At 41.7% G+C, this 18130-nt stretch overlaps 1 protein-coding gene across 2 annotated transcripts in view; it reads right to left on the reverse strand.

The window, feature by feature from the left end:
• RCAN2 (regulator of calcineurin 2) overlaps window positions 1-18130 on the reverse strand; it is a 275296-nt gene that overhangs the window by 215126 nt on the left and 42040 nt on the right. The gene's annotated exons all lie outside the window — the stretch shown is intronic.

Raw genomic sequence — 18130 nt, forward strand, 5'->3', positions numbered from 1 at the left:
GCGCTTTAGTTCTTCATTGGTAAGTAAACATAAATAGTGGTACCTTCTGCATTGCATTGTTATTAAGGCTAAACGAGTTCCTATATATATAAAATAATTAAAACAGTGCCAGGCGTATAGTAAGAGCTCGATAAATATTAGCAATTATTTTTCATTAAATTGTTTTCCAAGCACCTAGTGCATGTCAAGATTGGACAAGTATTTGTACTGAATAAATAAATGACAACACATCCATCAGATGAATATAACAATGCACATTCTAGGGGCGCCCGGGTGGCTCAGTCAGTTAAGCATCCGACTTCGGTTCAGGTCATGATCTTGCAGTTCGTGGGTTTGAGCCCCATGTCAGGTTCTGTGCTGACAGCTCAGAGCCTGGAGCCTGCTTTGGATTTTGTGTCTCCCTCTCTCTCTACCTCTGCCCTGCTCATGCTCTGTTTCTCTCTGTCTCTCAAAAATAAATAACTGTTAAAAAAAATTAAAAAAAAAAAACCATGCACATTCTAAATGCTAACATCCTGCTTCCTTAACCCAGCTCTCAGAGTCACATGACCTTGAAAGCACCATATCTGTATTGATATATGATCAACAATGAGCTCTGGTTTTTCAACAGTGATAGGAGAAACCAACAAATTTTTACTATCAAAAATGAGAGGAGATGAATTCATATGGTCAAGGTGTCACCTGTAAATGGAAATAACATAAATATTCGGAAGATAAAGGCACATGAGTCCAGCCTCAGAAATGGTATCAGGCAATCAATTAAGTAAAAGCTTGTAATACAATATAAATTAGATTTTGTAATACAATATAAATTAGATTTATAATTATTTTAAAGAGCAAACCACAGTATGAATAATAGGCAGAAACCATGATGACCCAAGATGATAGAAACCAGAATCCATTATGGAACTGTCCTGAAAGTATTCCATTCAGTATAGGGGAACAGAGTATACAAAACATAAATGAATAACAGAATGGCAGGAACATTTCTATGGGGTATAACCTGAACACGCCACTTAAGAGGAAACTTGCTACAACAGGAAGATCTGGTTTTAGAGACAAAAGACATGGTTCAAGCCCTGATTATGCCACTTCTCTGCGAATGCTGGCAAACAACTGTAGCACTCCACATCCTCTAGCTCACATCTTTGCCGTAGGAGTCAAATGAAATAACTCAGGTGAAGTCCTTTGTAGTATTTTCTATCGAAAATATAAAAAGTATCACATGTTCATTTCTCCAATGCATACGTGTGTGCCAGGCACTGTGCTAAGTGCTGGAAAATGGCAAATAAGGGAGACATGTTTCTCTCATGGGCCCTAGATTTTAGTTAACAATCTTATAAATAAATAGATGGCTCATTCATGGTGAGATGAACACTCTGAAGGAAAGAAACGACACACCATGAAGATGCATAACGGAGGGATTAATGAGGTCTGGGGCTGGCACGGGAAGGGTAGGGATAGAGGTGTACATGACAGATGCTGGCAGAAGCAGCAGCATGTGCAAAGGCCCTGGGGACAGAACAACTCTTGACAACTGAAAGAAGGCAGAGAGCCCATGGGACAAGGATGTGAAGGAAAAGCTTTGACATGGGCGGGGCCCGATGGCCAGGCCAAGCATACTATGAATTAAAGGATCATTTCCTTGTCCTCAAGGACATGGTAAGCCTTTGGCGAGTTGCACACACATCAGACTTGAGATGTGACACAGTTAACAACAACAGATCAAAGAGTCTGTACAAAGTGAAACGCACTGAAGAACAGCAAGAGGGAGCTAGTCAGAGAGGAGGAAAGACGCAACGGCAACGGTCCAGATGGAAGATACTTGGACCAGGGATGATAGAAAACGGTCAAACTGGACAGAAGTAGAATCACCAGTATTAGCTGTTGATGTGGGGGTGAGGGAGAGGAGAGTCGCTCATTTGAAGAACTGGGTGAAGGGACCTCCGGGTCAGGAATGCAGGGAACAGTGGAGGGAAACATGGTTATCACAAAGGGCAAGAGTTGAGTTTGGAATCTCCTGACTTCCAAGAACTCAGGGTAGTTCCGAGAGCTACCAGATACCTGGCTCAGGAAGGTGGTTTGGATCAGGGAGGAATTTTGGCAGTTATTAATTAGGGTGTAGGTAGCAATTTGGATGAAAATTGCTTAGGAGGAAAATAAAGAGACGAAAGGAATATATTCATTCACATTTATAGTTGAATTCAATCCACCTAGTCCCCCCTAATGTGGTTTAAAACTGGCCTTCTCATGGCGAGTTTGTATTTGCAACCCCTTATCACTCACTAGGTGTGGTTTCCCCGTTATTGATTCTGACTGAGAAATAAAAGGTTGCTTTCTTTAAAGAGATGGGCAATAGCAAATTCACAGCGCATTTGTGTTTAGTAGGAAACAACAGAGAAGGGAACTAAGGGAGGCTGTTAGCTGGAGGGTCTAAGAGTTATTAAATATTGAGGGATGAGGAAAAAGAAAAAGTCATCTTCCCTGACACAGCCTTTAAAATACTTTTGTGTAGAGGGCTCCAGATGCCATCAATCAGGAAAATGATCTCTGGCAGAGAAGAATATGGCTGGTGTAAATAATTAATGAATGAAGGCAGAAACAGACTGTGGAAGTGAGAGGTGCTCTTGGAGGAACTTTTGCTGGAAAGTTCAGGCAACAGCTAAATGATTTTCTTCTTATTAACAGTCTTCCCAGAATTATATGTGTGTGTGTATATCTATATCTACACCTATCTATACACTTCTATGTATCTAGATGTACATCTATGTCCATCTATAGATATTGATAGATAATAGACGGATACAGACATACACGCACACATATATACACACACTTTTATTGTCTTGTTTGAACTTTAGATATCATGGCAGCTCCTTATTTAAAAAGAAAAACTGCTTGCTTTCAAATGTCAATGAAAACCTCTAGAGAAAAAAATAACAATATACCAAAGGTATGAGTTAATACATATCAGTCCTCAATGAATTCTCTCAGAAAAAACAACCTTAAAAAGCCAACTCCTTGTCCTGGATGGCACTCAACAACAATGAAATGCTGGCAGTGATTCATGTGCCTTCATAGTGCTCTCAGGTATTTAGAAGAACTTAAAAATATTTGTCCTAGAGACCATCGAAGCGACTCATGTCATATTAGTAAAATTGCTCTCTAAATCCACAAAAAGTACACACATTAAAGCCCTCGCATAAGTAAAAGAGCAGCGAGCCATTTATTCACTGGCCTCTTTTAATTTCAACCCAACATTGATCCAAAAGTTAAAGATAAAAAGGGGAAAAATGCCCTAGAGTGTCCACCGATTCACCCGGGCCAATGCTCCATCCATCGTTTCAAAGTGTAATTAGTACTAGAACGGATTTCTACTTTCACAGTATCAGAGTAATAGTACATCATCTCTGATCAAAATAGGAAAGAAAAACACCCTGGTATTTATTGACTTTTTATCACAAGCAACATCTGTGTATTTATATGTCAAAATCATGGCCCTTGGGTTCAAAATTAGATATGTGGATGGCCGAACATGGAGACAAAAATGTTGGGACTGAGACGGAAGGCTTGTAATAAACTCTCTCAGTTACTGCTATTCCGCCTTCTCCCTAATGAATTACACACTGTTGTTTTTCAAGACGGTTTAGAAGCTGTACTTAAAATTTTAACTGCACTCTGCATCAGCGTATGAAAGCTAATTCACCATAACAACTAATTTGTACGAGTGTTAATTTCATCTTCTGGTGCTACTTATTTTGGGTGCTTCATCAAAAGCCATCCATGTCTTTAAAAACAATGCCGCACAGGAAACTTGGAAGTCATCGATTAGCGGCAAATTTGGCCAATGGGTTCATTGACTCAACTAGCGCCATAATTACGGAGCTGATAATGTACTCAAGGTACTAAGTGCAATACAAAAATTGCTCATTGTGATAATAAATAATGTTGAGGCTGGTTTGATTTTGTCCTTTCACCACTTATGCTTAAGAGATATATATGTCATTCTGCTCTATTAATAGTCAAAAAGTGGTATAAAACTGAGAACATGGCATGCTCTCCATAACATTTTGAACATTATCCCTGGATTTTAAGTACTGGTTGTTTTACTTTTGAGGGGGGAAAAAAACCCATCTTTGCTCACCAATTAAGAAAGTCCTAAATGGGGCGCCTTGGTCAGTTAAGCATTCAATTTCGGCTCGGGTCTTAATCTCATGGTTCGAGAGTTCGAGCCCTGCCCTGGGCTCCCGGCTGTCAGCCCAGAGCACGCTTCAGATCCTCTGTCCCCCTCTCTCTCTGCCTCTCTCTGTCTCTCTCAAAAATATATAAACATTGTAAAAAAAAAAAAAAAAAGTCCTAAATTATGAGCGTTCTCAAGATGGCTTTGGGTGAGTAACTAACTTCTGCAACTCTGTGTGTCATAAGAATGGAGGTAAGCAATAATAATCATCAGGTATACAATACCAAATCGTAATGGTCGTTTTGACAGAGTTGAAAACTATGTTTGTATAATTTGTTACAGCAGCTATAGGAAACTAATACTGTAGGAAAACAAACACATGTGATTTCTAGAGCTTGCTCATTTCCTTGGTGTAAACACTCCCATGGCCAATTTTCAGCCGTGCTGTTAAATGCTGTGCACAATCCACTAAGCCGGTGAGAGCTCACTTCAACATACCACTGGTGTAACTATAAAATGGCACTAATAACATGGCCTACCTCTAAAACCCAAGACTTTCGTGTGATTCTCATATGGTCACTAATCTATCTTCAGGACCTTAAAATTTCCCTCAGCTGACCAAGGGGCTGACTATCCATGATCTCAGCCTCACCTTTCTTCAAGCTCCATTCACACCACATGCCTGACCCACACATGTGGTCCAGCTGCTCTTCCTGGCATGCCAAATACACGCCAAAATTATAAAAGTGCTAAGCCCAACCACATGGGTACTTGGTACCCGTGACACCAGTGATGCCGATGATAACTCAACAAGTTCTCTCAAAAATCTTCATTGGCCTGAATGCCATGGTTTCTGGCATCCCGAATGTGGGGGCCGTAATGGCGGCAGCCAGGGAGAGGTGTCAGTCAGTCAACCAAGAACAGGTATCCTGTGGTCGGAGGAGAAACACTCTTGAGTGATCTCACAAAAGAGCTTTTTTGGGAACGAAGGGAGGATTTCTCAGACGGCTGCCTTATGGAAGCCTCCATGTTACCAAGCCAGTGACTGACTGAGGTTTGTAAAGAGAAAACTTGAGGAATTTCAGCCTCATTTGGAATGAAGAAAAGAACAGAACTCAGAACGATAGGTAAAGAATTGGACTATAACTTTTTCTTTCAGTGCTGCTTCTAGGAACTCACCCCCGGAGATTCTCATCCTGTGAGATGAGGTGCCGGAATTGGTATTAAAAAAATGCCCAGGCAGTTCTTCGAATCTGTGGTTAGAAACTATCAGCTAGACCAGTGCTCCTCAAACCAGGGTGATTCTGCTTCCCAGGGGACATTGGGCAAAGTCTGGGGACGTTTTTGGCTGCCAAGCCTTGGTGGGGGATGCTAGCGGCATCTAGTGGGAAGAGAGGCCAGGGGTGCTACTGAACATCCTACAATGCACAGGGCAGCCCCCACACAGAGGATTGCCAGTTCAGAATATCAACAGTGACAAAGTGGAGAGACCCTGAACTAGATCAGACCATGGCTCTAGGCCTCCCCGATGACATCTATTCCTGGCAACAAAATCTCTGACGATCAAATATGTTGTTACAATGCATTATTTACTAATGATGAGATTTCTGTATAGATCAGAATATAAATCTTCACACCTTATCTGTGCCAAACAATAATCAGTGTTACAGGAATAACAACATGTGCCAAAGGAGATTTTAAGAGTTACCATAAATGGCATTAACTATCATTCTATCTACATCAATTGCATTGGGTTCTCTAAAGAACTATTTTTTAAATGTTTATTTCTTTATTTTAGGAGAGAAAGAGAGAGAACGCGAGTGAAAGAGGGGCAGAGAGAGAGGAGAGAGAGAGAATCCCAACCAGCTTCCACACTGTCAGTGCACAGCCCAACAATGAGGCTCAATCTCACAAACCATGAGAGCATGACCTCAGCTAAAATCAAGAGCTGGACGCTTAACCGACTGAGCGACCCAGGCATCCCTAAAGAATTATTTTTTAAATCGTTTCTTTAAGTGTAACAAAGTCATTCATACAAATGTAAATTCTCTCTGTAATGATGTTTTTCTCCCACAGAAGCCACTTTTCATTCATCTGTTTTGTTAGGATGTTTCCTGCACTATTTTCTTCCGAAAAATATGCTTGCATTAAGTACAGAATCTTCTAAGCAAAACTCTTAAAATACTTAATGAATATGAAAAAAAATCATATTCAGATTTTCTCATTTACCTACTCTTTCTAATGTAAATGTTAATCCCTCCTAAAGTAGTTGGGCCCGCTTAAATTGCCGATCGCAATTACCACATACTCGAAATTTGGTACAAATGAGGATGAAACACCAGCAAAGCAAAATATCTTGTATTCAATAGACTTTTGTTTCCTGCAATGAAAATTTGAAATGACTTTAATTACTCACAAAGAAGGCTCGGTTGACCAATCCATCAAGTTTTCTCTGGAAACAGATGAAAAGATAGCCCAAAAGGAAAGAAAACGTGAAGGCAAAACTTGTCTTTTCAAGAAACTTCTAAGGACGTTGTTCAGACCGTAACAGAAAGCCCAGTACACATCAGGCTTCATATTGAAGTATATAAATGGGATTGCCAAATGACTATAACTAGTCTTTTTAACGTTACATTCAACATTAAGGAAAATGGAGCTTTCTGGTAAGTACTGGCAATTTACTGGTGCAATAGAGTCATGTATGGCTGTTCAAGACACTGTATGTAGGAAAGATTGCAAATGATCGTTTCTCTGGGCTGGTTCTTGTGAATAAACTGGTATTTGTTCAGATTGCAAAAGAAAGTCGTCTTGTTTACCCCTGACCTTGATTCAGAAGCTCTTCCGGAGGTGGAGGGAATAGTCAAGGCAGGCTGACTACTGCTCTTTGATGAGTTAGGCAACAACCGTAAGCCAAAGGAAGCAAAAAAGTCCTATGAGTTTTAAATGATGCCAACTATTAGGGGTGCCTGGGTAGCTCAGTCGGTTGAGCGTCCGACTTCGGCTCAGGTCATGATCTCACGGTCTGTGAGTTCGAGCCCCGCGTCGGGCTCTGTGCTGACAGCTCGGAGCCCAGAGCCTGCTTGAGATGCTGTCTCCCCTCTCCTCTGGCCCTCCCCTGCTCATGTTCTGTGTGTGTGTGTGTCTCTCTCTCAAAAATAAATAAACATGAAAAAAAACAATGATGCCAAATGCAAAAGATCTGACTGATGGGCAGAAATTACTATTACTAGCTGACATTTTCAGTTGCTATGATCAAGGCATGGTGGACTTTATCACTTAGGTCTTCATAACACCCCTATAAGGTAAAAACCACTACTTATGCTATTTTACAGGTGAAGACACCGAGGCCTGCGAAGGACCAATACACTGCCCATGGTCACACAAGTGACAAGCAGTGGAACTAGCATTTAGACCAGGCTAATCAACACTTGAGCTCCTCTCTCTTAGTCACTATGCTACGCTATTTCTCTAGAGACAGGATGGCCCCCGTGGGGAGGGGTTTTGAGGTCTGAGGGAACGAAAGAAGAACTGACCCCGTCAGGGTGCCTATGGCTCAAAACAAAGCTGTCTTCCTAGCAAGCCCACCGCACCATCATTGGCCCTGTCAGCCACACGTAGACGCAGATCACGTGACTGCCCTGTCACCTCCAGACACAAGCGGTGTCCTGTACCATAATATTAAACAACTGCCTCATTTTATTCCAAGCAGTTGCTTCCCTTTATGCTTCAGTTAGAATAGCATTTGGCTCGGCTCACAAGCCATTAGTACTCCTATGGGCTTAAAAGTGCCACATAAAATAAATTGATCATACTTGGGTATATGCTCTGAATAGGCAATGGGAAAACCAGCCTCTATATTGACCCACAAAGTTCCATTTCTAAGCTTTCTTGGTCCTTTTTATTGCCCTGTCATCAAGTTCTAATATGGTTTACAATTTATATGCTTATTTAGTTTAACAGGCTATAAAAACATTTATTTTGGCTGCTTTCAGTTGATCCTGTGTGGATGCCAATGGTAAACACCCTCTACCCCCGCTCCCAATGTGAGGGATCTAGATTTTACTCAACCCACAAAAATACAAGGCATGGAAATATGTCTTGAAATGTTTAAAAACTGGGTAAAGTCACGGGTGAAGGAATTCACAAACCGAATGGGCATCGAGTGCAGGCAACACGGAGCCCTTATGGAAGGAAGGCATTGACTCTGTCGTGCCTGGTGTTATTCACAACAATACGTACTGAACAAATTCAAGGGACAGCTCCTGACAAAGTCATCATGTCGACTGTAGAAAACCTCAAAACGTGGAATGTTTGGGAGGTAAAGTGCTGAAGAGTGTGCCCTGAATCTGGCAATTAAGAAAGCATTCCATCCCGACTGTGAAGTGGTGACAGGATCTTTATTGAGGTGACTTTCTGTAGAGTCCAGACACAGGGGCTATTCTTAGAACAACCAAAAAAAAGCATGGAGTTGCCTAAAAATAATGATGACTCAACACCTAGAGGCTTCAATGACGTAATGTTGTCCAAGAACACCCTCTCTCCTCACAGGGTGCAGTTTTTAAAATAAGCAAGCTCACAGCTCACCTTCCGAGGAAAGCAAAAATTACACACACTGAAGGAGAAAATTAGGACACGTGGGTCACATATGGAATGTTCCATCCATGCATCGCCTGTCACCGTGGCCCGATTTACTCGGGGAAGAAGCCCCTGCCAAAGTCAGAGGCAGTTCTTTCCCTCTGCCACCCAGCACACGTCAGATGTCCTTTCAAAACAGGGCCTGTGGGACAGGACAACAATGCTGATTACACAAGAGGCGGGCTGAAAAATCTGTCCTCGGGTCACCCCAGCCAGCACACTGCATGGCGAAGGATGGGTCCACTTGGAGACTGTTGTATAGGGTCAAGGTATAGGCTCAAAATAAAAAAACAAAAACATATCGCAGAGCCTTCTCCCTCCCCTCTTAGGCATGCCCGTTCCCTGGGCTTGTGTATATGTTGCGTCCACTTCCATCTCTCACGTCACCTGACGTGTCCTATAATTATCACACGCCGGGAAACATTAAGCTTCGTGAGGGCTGGCACCTCGTTTGTCTTTGTACTCTCGGTGCGAAGGGCACGGGACATGGAAGATTTTCAATAATTGTTAAACTTGATGGCTGGATTGAGTAGTCTGATTAATGCAGTACTCTCTCCCCTTGCCAGTATATGTATGAGTCACTGCCCTTCCCTGGGTATGTAGATTATACACCTTAGGATATATCTTAAGTATATCTTAGGATGTAGTGTACCCTAGGGGTAGGTTCACTGAAAAGGGAATTCTTGATTAGAAAATAATCTTCGAGTCCTTAAGACTCTAAGAGCACAGCAGGAGGTACTTGGGAACGGGATGTTCCTCGCACCACAATGTATTTGTTCTTAAGGCTTGCTCTGTTCAGCAAGAAAGCAAGCAAGAGACAGGTTTGCGAGTCAGGGTGCCTTATAAACAGATACAATAAAAAAAATCTGCATCCTATGTAATCCACTAGGTCTACAACTGTTTCGTTTTCCAAAAGGTGACCTTGCGGTAGCAATGCCTTCGTGGTTTATTTCTGGAATTCCCCAAAGTCAGTCCCCACCCTCCAAAAGTAAATCATTCCCATGGTTTCGCAGCTCTTTTTCATGATGGCATTTTGTGTGTGTTGTTTTTAAATAAAAATTATTTTACGAGGTCTGGTTACCTGCCCTGAATCACCATACACGGCTCTGAGTGATTTGTTTGTTTCCACAACTTCCAATCCACAAAGGCTTTGCACCACTCGCAACATTGCAAAGGACGCGCTATCAGTGATGCCCAAAGAGGAGTCCTTTTGGAAGAGAGACCACAGTTGCTTAGATATGTAACTCAGAGAAGTTTCTTTAGGGGAAAGGCAATTCCACTGCAGCTGAGAACCCAGGTGTTAACAAGGAAGCAGATCAAGAGCAGGGCCAGGAAACCACATGTATACTCACCTTCTCCTCTTTCTAAATCATGATGACCCCACCCTCCTGACTCCCATATTTAGCTTTAATGAAAACTAGTTATCAGTGCCAAATTTCCAATATTGAAGACTCATTTCTCTGAAAATTTGGAAAGAAGCTATTTGAAGAGCTAAACTCTTGACTTCTATGCCCCTTGCAAAGCTTTGAACTTCATCTACATGGTGATAAATTTAAAATGCACTTCTAGGGTTGCCTGGGTGGCTCAGTCTGTTGGGCATCTGACATCGGCTCAGGTCATGGTCTCACAGTTTGTGAGTTCGAGCCCTGCATCGGGCTCTGTGCTGACAGCTCGGAGACTGGAGCCTGCTTCGGATTCTGTGTCTCCCTCTCTCTCTGCCCTCCCCCACTTGCAGTCTGCCTCTCTCTCTCAAAAATAAATAAACATTAAAAAATTTTTTTTGAAAATAAAATAAAAATATATAATCTACTAATTTAGGTCATTTTTTTCCTACTCATAGTGGAACTTTAAACATCTGCAAAATATACCATCAGTGACTCCTGGCCAGCCTCCTTATATATTGAAAGATGATTGTTAAACTTTCCATAAAAATATGAGCAAAGTTTGATTAGATAATTCAGAAAGTTTTCTTGAATTATACATATACATAATTAGGTTACTACAAAAGAAACAGCGTGTCAAGACCATTAAGAATCAAGAGACGGGCCTTGATTGAGTATTAATTCTTAATTTGAGCTTCCTGGAAGCCAAGAAAAACAAACAAACAAACATGTAAGTTACATAATCGTCCTAGTGAGAAAAATACCAGTTCCCCAAGGTAAACAAAGTTTTCTTGGTAGTATATTCTAGACAAAACATAACACATGACTCTTATTTGGGGAACCGTGAACAACATGTATCTTAAAACCAACACAGAAACAGTTTTCATGCAGCCAAGACTGAAATTAAATTTTCAAGAGCCCAAGGCTGTGATATGGGGGGTACAACTTTGTTAGCCAAGACTGGCTAAATCAAGCCTTTCTTCCTACTTCCACAGTACATGCACCATCTAAACACATGATTTTAGGAGGGCTCTTTCCTTCCTTGAACCAGAGATGGACGGTCACAGCCTTGGGTGATGGGGACAGGAATGAAAGAGAATGAGAAAGGGAAGCAATGTTTACCAAGAAGACCTAGTGTTGTGCCCCCTCCTCTAAGCATTTCATCTCATTTAATCACATAACAAACCTACACGGAAGGTACAGTTAACCCCGTTTTATAAAAGAGAGAACTGAGATTCAGAGAAGTTAAGTTAACCAAGATCACATAACTAGTCTGCGGTAGCCGCAGGATTTGGACCCAAGAGCTTCTGGGTAGCCCAAGCCCTCTCACAGGGCCCTTCTGTCTCTCTGGAAGTGCCCGTGTTATATCTAGGACCGTGGGGGACTTTACAGGATACAGAAGAATGATGAGCTTTGCACTATTGCCTTCAAGATACTTGCAATCCTCCAGGTGGAGTTGGAGACCAGACCATCGTATAAGGCAGTGCACTCTATGCATAATAACATACTAAATAATCTGGAGTTAGTAACAGCTACAAGTATGGGGGGGGGAGTGTAGGCTCTGAACAAGATACGAGATATATTTCAACATGTTTGATGAAAAGTCTTACCCATGTCCTGTATCTGATCAAGTCTCCACCTCAAAACATGGGTGGAGATTATAGTGTTTGTATTTAAAACATGTGTTGTTGTGCTGTATGATAAAACATCCCCAGCAAAATACATTACCAAAATACCACTGGAAAGTGATCAAACTTAACAAAATGAACTACACAGGTTGTCTTTCGATATATCCATTCTTCCCAAAAAGCAGGAAAGTATGGTTGAACACTGTATGCACAAAATCATAAATGAGTAGACAATAACCAAGTATAAGCAGTGCAATAACGTAGAACAAGTATCACATGATATTAATAGGACTGGCACTCAGCTCATCTGTATCACACTGATCTCATCCATGGAGCTAAATGTCAGACCTGCTGTGAAGGATACCTTGGTATTGTTTTAAAGTTCATGTCCCAACTCTCTGACTTTCTCTGGTTATCTCTGAACGGGTCCAGCGTTTCAGACCACCGAACCAAGAACAGCCTCAAAAGCAGGGTGAAGCCAATGCCATTTTCAGCTGGTGAGAGCAAGGAAAAATAACAATAAAGCTCCTTCGCCAGGCTTCCCCGGGGCTCCGTCTCTGAAACTGCCTCTTAAAAAAGGAGGTTCTTAGGTGATAACTCAATAGTTATCCTTCAATTTACATACCCTTTAAATTGGAAATAACTAAAAATTATCCATCTTGACCAGGGCCACTGTGATGGTTTTGCCTTCTGTGCATTTTTGAGAGGCTGCTGGCCTGGGAGGAAAGTAGAGGATGGAATCAAGCTTGCCCTCCACCTGTCAAGCCACCCACAACGGCTCAGGGCTTCACTCACTCCTTCAGCTTGGGGAAAGAGGGGACCATTTTTTCAAATTCACCCATCATGGCCCAGGTAGTATGCCCTAAGACTCTGCCCCTGGGGGCAGCTTCTCATAATTCACAGAGTCACTGGATAGGCCAGCAGCAGCTCTGGTGGAAATCAAAATTAGTGGCTTCCAAGGAACCTTCATTTTTCCAAGAAGGGAAAAAAGCTCCCTGTCCCTCTTCAATATTATCCCAGACTAATTGGAACATGGCAGCCATTTTTCCCCAGGTGCCATCAAGAATACATGCTCACCTGCTCTTTGGCACAGAAACCAAATGTTCTCAACTCTGTATGCATCAGGCTTAATTCTTTCCACTGCCTCAATTATTTTCAGGTAGCTAAGTGGGGCATTTAGAGTGGCTCGTCAGGCGCTCGAGCCCCAGGGGGTCACTCAGTGCTGTGGCGAAGCCAGACACTAAATATGCCTCTGGAATATTTCAGTCACTTGAAGAAAAGTTAAGGTTCCAGGGAATGTCCTACAGCAGCTTTCAAATCTGCCCCACGCTGGGCCTCTCATCTGGCAGGTGCCCCCGAGTGATTAGCGGTGACTAATTATGGTTCCCAGCCATCGTCCAGAGAAAGGAGAAAACGGGAATACCTGACTGAGTACAATGATATCCACTGTCTTCTTCACAATTTAAAACCTCTTTAAAGCAACAAACCTATTTGTAAATGTCACTTCCACCTATCAGGGATGAAAAGCACAAGAGAAACGGTGAGACTCAAAAGTATTCCTTGAATATTTGGTATCTAATTTGTTATCTGCTTTAGTTATTTTTTTGTAAGTTCATTTATTTTTGAGAGAGACAGAGACAGTGTGAGTAGGGGAGGGGTAGAGAGAGAGGGAGACAGAGAATCTCAAGCAGGCTCCGTGCTGCCAGGGCAGAGCCCAAAGCGGGGCTCGAACCCAGAAACCTCCAGATCATGAGCTGAAACCAAGAGTCGGATGCTTAACCGACTGAGCCACCCAGGCACCCCTATCCACTTTAGTATTTAAAACAAATGCTCAGTTATCATTTTCTCACCCTCAGGTCACCAGAGTTTACTTCATTTCTTGTTTTCTTCAACCTATATTCGGTGACACTTAAACTACAATCATCTTCTCGTTTAGCCTTTGCTACATATCCACAGCATGACTTTTTTTCACCAGCCTTAAATCATCTCATTACAGGGAACCATTACACGCTTCCATAAGATCTTCCAAAGCTTTGCCTATCAGCTTTCATTTCTTTTTTCTTTTCTGTTCACTTATTTTCTTTTATCTCTCCCTCTTCTTCTCTAGGGGTAGTTTTGAAACAAATGTGCTTAAGACATCTCTAAATTTTTTTACTCACTTGGCTTACTCAATATATCAGTCACTTCTAAAAATGTTACACAAAATGTCAGTATAAGCGGACATACAAAACAGGTTTTATTCATATGAGTATCACAGCTTAACTACAAGAGTGATTGGATTCAATGCATTTATGTTTAGCTTGAATCTTGCTATTGAATTACCTGAGTTCTCTGCCTTACATTCTGTTACCTGAATGTTCATGCTGGTGGATAGCCAACTTTATTTCTAGAATCTGCTTTCCACGGTAAAGTTGAGAGAAGCTGAGGTATGGTGGCTAATGAACCAGAAGTAAAAGTCAAGAGGCCCTGTACTTACGGTACCAACCACGAGTATCAGTCTATTTAGACAGACTAAGTTACACTCGGGACAACAAACCCCCAAATCCCAGTGGTTTAAAGCAACAAAGGTTTTTTTGTTGTCTTGTCATGTTGCAGGCTCCTCATGGGCCCTGCTCTGCGTCCTCACTCTCCTCACCCCACAACCCGCTCCCTGGGCAGGCACTCCCAACAATGCCAGTTGCCCCGGCAGCATGAAAAGAACATTTTTCAGGGTCAAGCGTGGTAATGAAATGCTTGACCCTGGAAATGACAGGTCGCTCCTGCTTCCACATTGAGCAGAAGTAGCCTGAGTTTCCAGGGAATGCAATTCTGGTACATGCTCAGGAGGTAGCAAAATGGAAAGACACCGCCCTCATAGGGTTGTCATGACAATCAAAGGCTTTCATGTTTATAAAGCATTTGGAAGAGCTCCTGGCACCTTGCTATATGCTATGTAAGTATTCGCTGCTATTATCATCACCATCATCATCATTAAACTGAATAAATTCATAATTTTTGGAGGCCATTATCAAGTCAGGGTTCTCCTTATTGAATTGAATTTGGTGAAATGTTTCGTGGGTGTTGTTTCCTTGCTCTCCTTTAGCTACTAGTGCGTGCCCATGTCCCAGTGAGCAGACCCTCACCCGTCTTCAGTACAGACACAGGGCAGCCCCCGGGATACCCCTGCGGCCTCACCTACCTCAAGATGACTTTTTGCAACCCGGCTGGATCCAGAAAGGCCAACCCAGGGGAGCATGCCAAAGGGAAATGAACCCCAGTAACTTTTAGGTGTTGCACGCTGTGAAGATCCCAGTTCTAAATGTGTTTCATACAAAAATATTTATCCTTCAAGCTGTAGCACACAAACAGCAATCTGCATTTATTGGTTTCACATGCCAATTTCCTCCAGCTCTGGTTTTCCTTTGTGTTATATAAACAAATCTCAACCATCTGGACCACAACAAGCCACTCTGAAATATGTGCTCACTCTGTGCAAAAGCATCAAATCAAAATACAATCTCGCGGAATTCTGCCTAACAGAAAATCGGAGTGAACAATTTTCACAAAGCTGTTTTTAAAATGTTCTTTAGGTGTCAGAATAGGATACAGAGGATAGCAGAAATGAACTTATCAGAATATTTATTACTTGGACAAACAGAAACTAGCATAACGAGATCATATCCTACGGTGGTACCTACGTTAATAGCCCAATTTAGTGGTTTCCAAATTACTTCAAAAAGGAAAAGGGCTCAGAAAAACGGTCTCAGACAGGTGGGAAAGCAGAGAAGAGACTGCTGAAAGACTCATACACGACAGTTAGGAAAGCAGAAGCTTTAATTCCTAGCCAGCTAAGGAAATTAAAATGTATGCATTATAATAACTGCAAGAAACAATCTAAACTGTAGTCCGTCAATACCAAGAAACAATAAACTGGAAAGTAGACTGTGCCAAGAAAGAAAGGGCTCTGCCAAAACAAGTTCCATGTATTGCCAACAACCCACCGGCATCTCTGAAATGAACACTAAGCTCCATGTCCAATGTCTTATCTCCCTGATAGAACTCCAGGCTACTGAAGGCATCTTCCAAGGCCAAGTAATTTAGAACATCACCATGGCTAGCCTTGTCCACAGGCAAATATAGGAGTGCTAGAATGCTTCGTGTTTCTTTTCCCTCCACCTAAAAATATCTCTTCACCAACTTTGCACAGTGCCCAAATTGTCCACCCTTGGGAGAGAGAATGATCATCAGACTTTGTGACTTAGATTCATGAACTTTGCATGTTGTGGAAAGAATTTCCTGAGAGAGCGGCATACAAAATAAATGAGTTTTATTAAGATAGTGGGAACAATGGAGGTAAAGGGAAGACTATAAAGGTCTGGAAGTTAAAGAGAAAGAGGGTGGCAATGAAGATGGGGGGCCCCAAGGTTCCCAAACACATTTTTTTCTAGTGTCCCGTGATCATGGCTCCTTGCTATTGTTACCTCATCGGTATCTGATCATCTTGCTTTGTCATCCTTAACCATGTGTATGTAGTTTAAAACTGAATCTAGATCAGATAATTTGACATCCTATAGACTCTCTTCTTCAAATGGGGGCTATAAAATCACACCAAGGTAGAAAACTTTCCATCTGATTTAATAAGCCTAATTACGTAGACTTTGGCCAATTACAAAATTCACCTCGTCGGCTATTAAATATGGTCTAAATAATTTGATAATTTGGTTCCGCTGAACTACATCTGGTTGATTTCAATTCAATATTTTATCAAGGTCATTTTAAAACCAAATACTTATGATCAAACTGCAATGTACCAACTTTGTACACAAATTAAATGAAAATATTTTGTAATCTGTGATTCATTCTCCGATTAGAACATCAGCATAGATGTGGGAAAATTCCCATGAACTCTCCCCACACTTCTGTCTTTCTACATAACCAATCCTGGTTCAGCAGATCAATCATGCTTAAGCACACTCCAAAATAGATAAGCTCCTCCCTAGGTCTGACTGTTCCAATCTACCAAGAAATATTTAATCAGGAAAGAATCAAAATCCTCATTTGGCCTCTAAGGAAAATCCATCCAATTGTTGATTAATTTAGACAAATAGATGATAGAATGAGGAAACACAGAATCTTGTTTCATAGTTAATGTCAGGTAGGTTCCCGGGTCGGGGCGGGGCGGGGGGCGGGGAGAGAAATTACTGGCTCTGAGTAAATTACAATCTGTGTTATAAACTGATTATAATCCAAGAGCAAAACTCCCAATTTCTTTCAAAGAGACTATGTGCCATTTTCTTACTTTAAATAGGGGATCACATCTAAGGCCTTGGATTTCAAGCTATTTTAGCCTATCATTTCAATGTTCAATGCCAAAATAATACCAATATAAAACTATCTTTATTTTTTTTTTAATTTTTTTTTTCAATGTTTATTTATTTTTGGGACAGAGAGAGACAGAGCATGAACGGGGGAGGGGCAGAGAGAGAGGGAGACACAGAATCGGGAAACAGGCTCCAGGCTCTGAGCCATCAGCCCAGAGCCTGACGCGGGGCTCGAACTCCCGGACCGCGGATGATCGGACCTGGCTGAAGTCGGACGCTTAACCGACTGCGCCACCCAGGCGCCCAATATAAAACTATCTTTAAATGGCTTGAAATAATTCCTAGTTGTCCAGGCTATCAGAATTGCTCAAAACCAATAAAATCCAGAAAAAAAAGATTTCCAGTAATTGTTTTCAGGCAAAGGAGACTGGAGTTCAGCAATTGGCAAAACAGCCCAAATTCGTAAAATGGCAATCAATAAATCCTACTCTTACGTCTCACACAGAGGCATAAACATTAGTTTAGGAAAAAGAGTCCCTTCCCCCAAAAATGTTGCCCATGTTTTACAACATAGTATAATAATTACAATTAGAAATGCATATCCACAGGGAAGGTTTAATCTATTCAGACACCCTACTTGAAAGGTCAGAGAAATCTAAAATGAACTTTGAAAAGATCTCCAAGCAGAATATTTAACTCTGATTTCCAAGAACACTTACATTGAATCAAGCTTGTGTCTTAAAATGGGAAGCTTCATTTTCTGGAAGACACTTGTACACAGACAACCTCATTCCCCAATCATTTCAAATCAACCACTTTCGCTTCAGATTCTCACCACCCACATAACATTTCCACCCTGTGTGGTATCACTGAGCAAAGCAAGACACAGAGGACCAGCCAGCTTACCTTCCCAACAACGGCTGCAGGACTCAGGTCACAGCTATTTTGGGAACATTCATCCCACTGCAGGAGGGGCAGGAGTGAAAAAGAGCTTGTGCCGTTTTG

The sequence above is a fragment of the Lynx canadensis genome, chromosome B2 (genome assembly GCF_007474595.2).
Source record: "Lynx canadensis isolate LIC74 chromosome B2, mLynCan4.pri.v2, whole genome shotgun sequence".
In the NCBI taxonomy this organism is placed as follows: Eukaryota; Metazoa; Chordata; class Mammalia; order Carnivora; family Felidae; genus Lynx; species Lynx canadensis.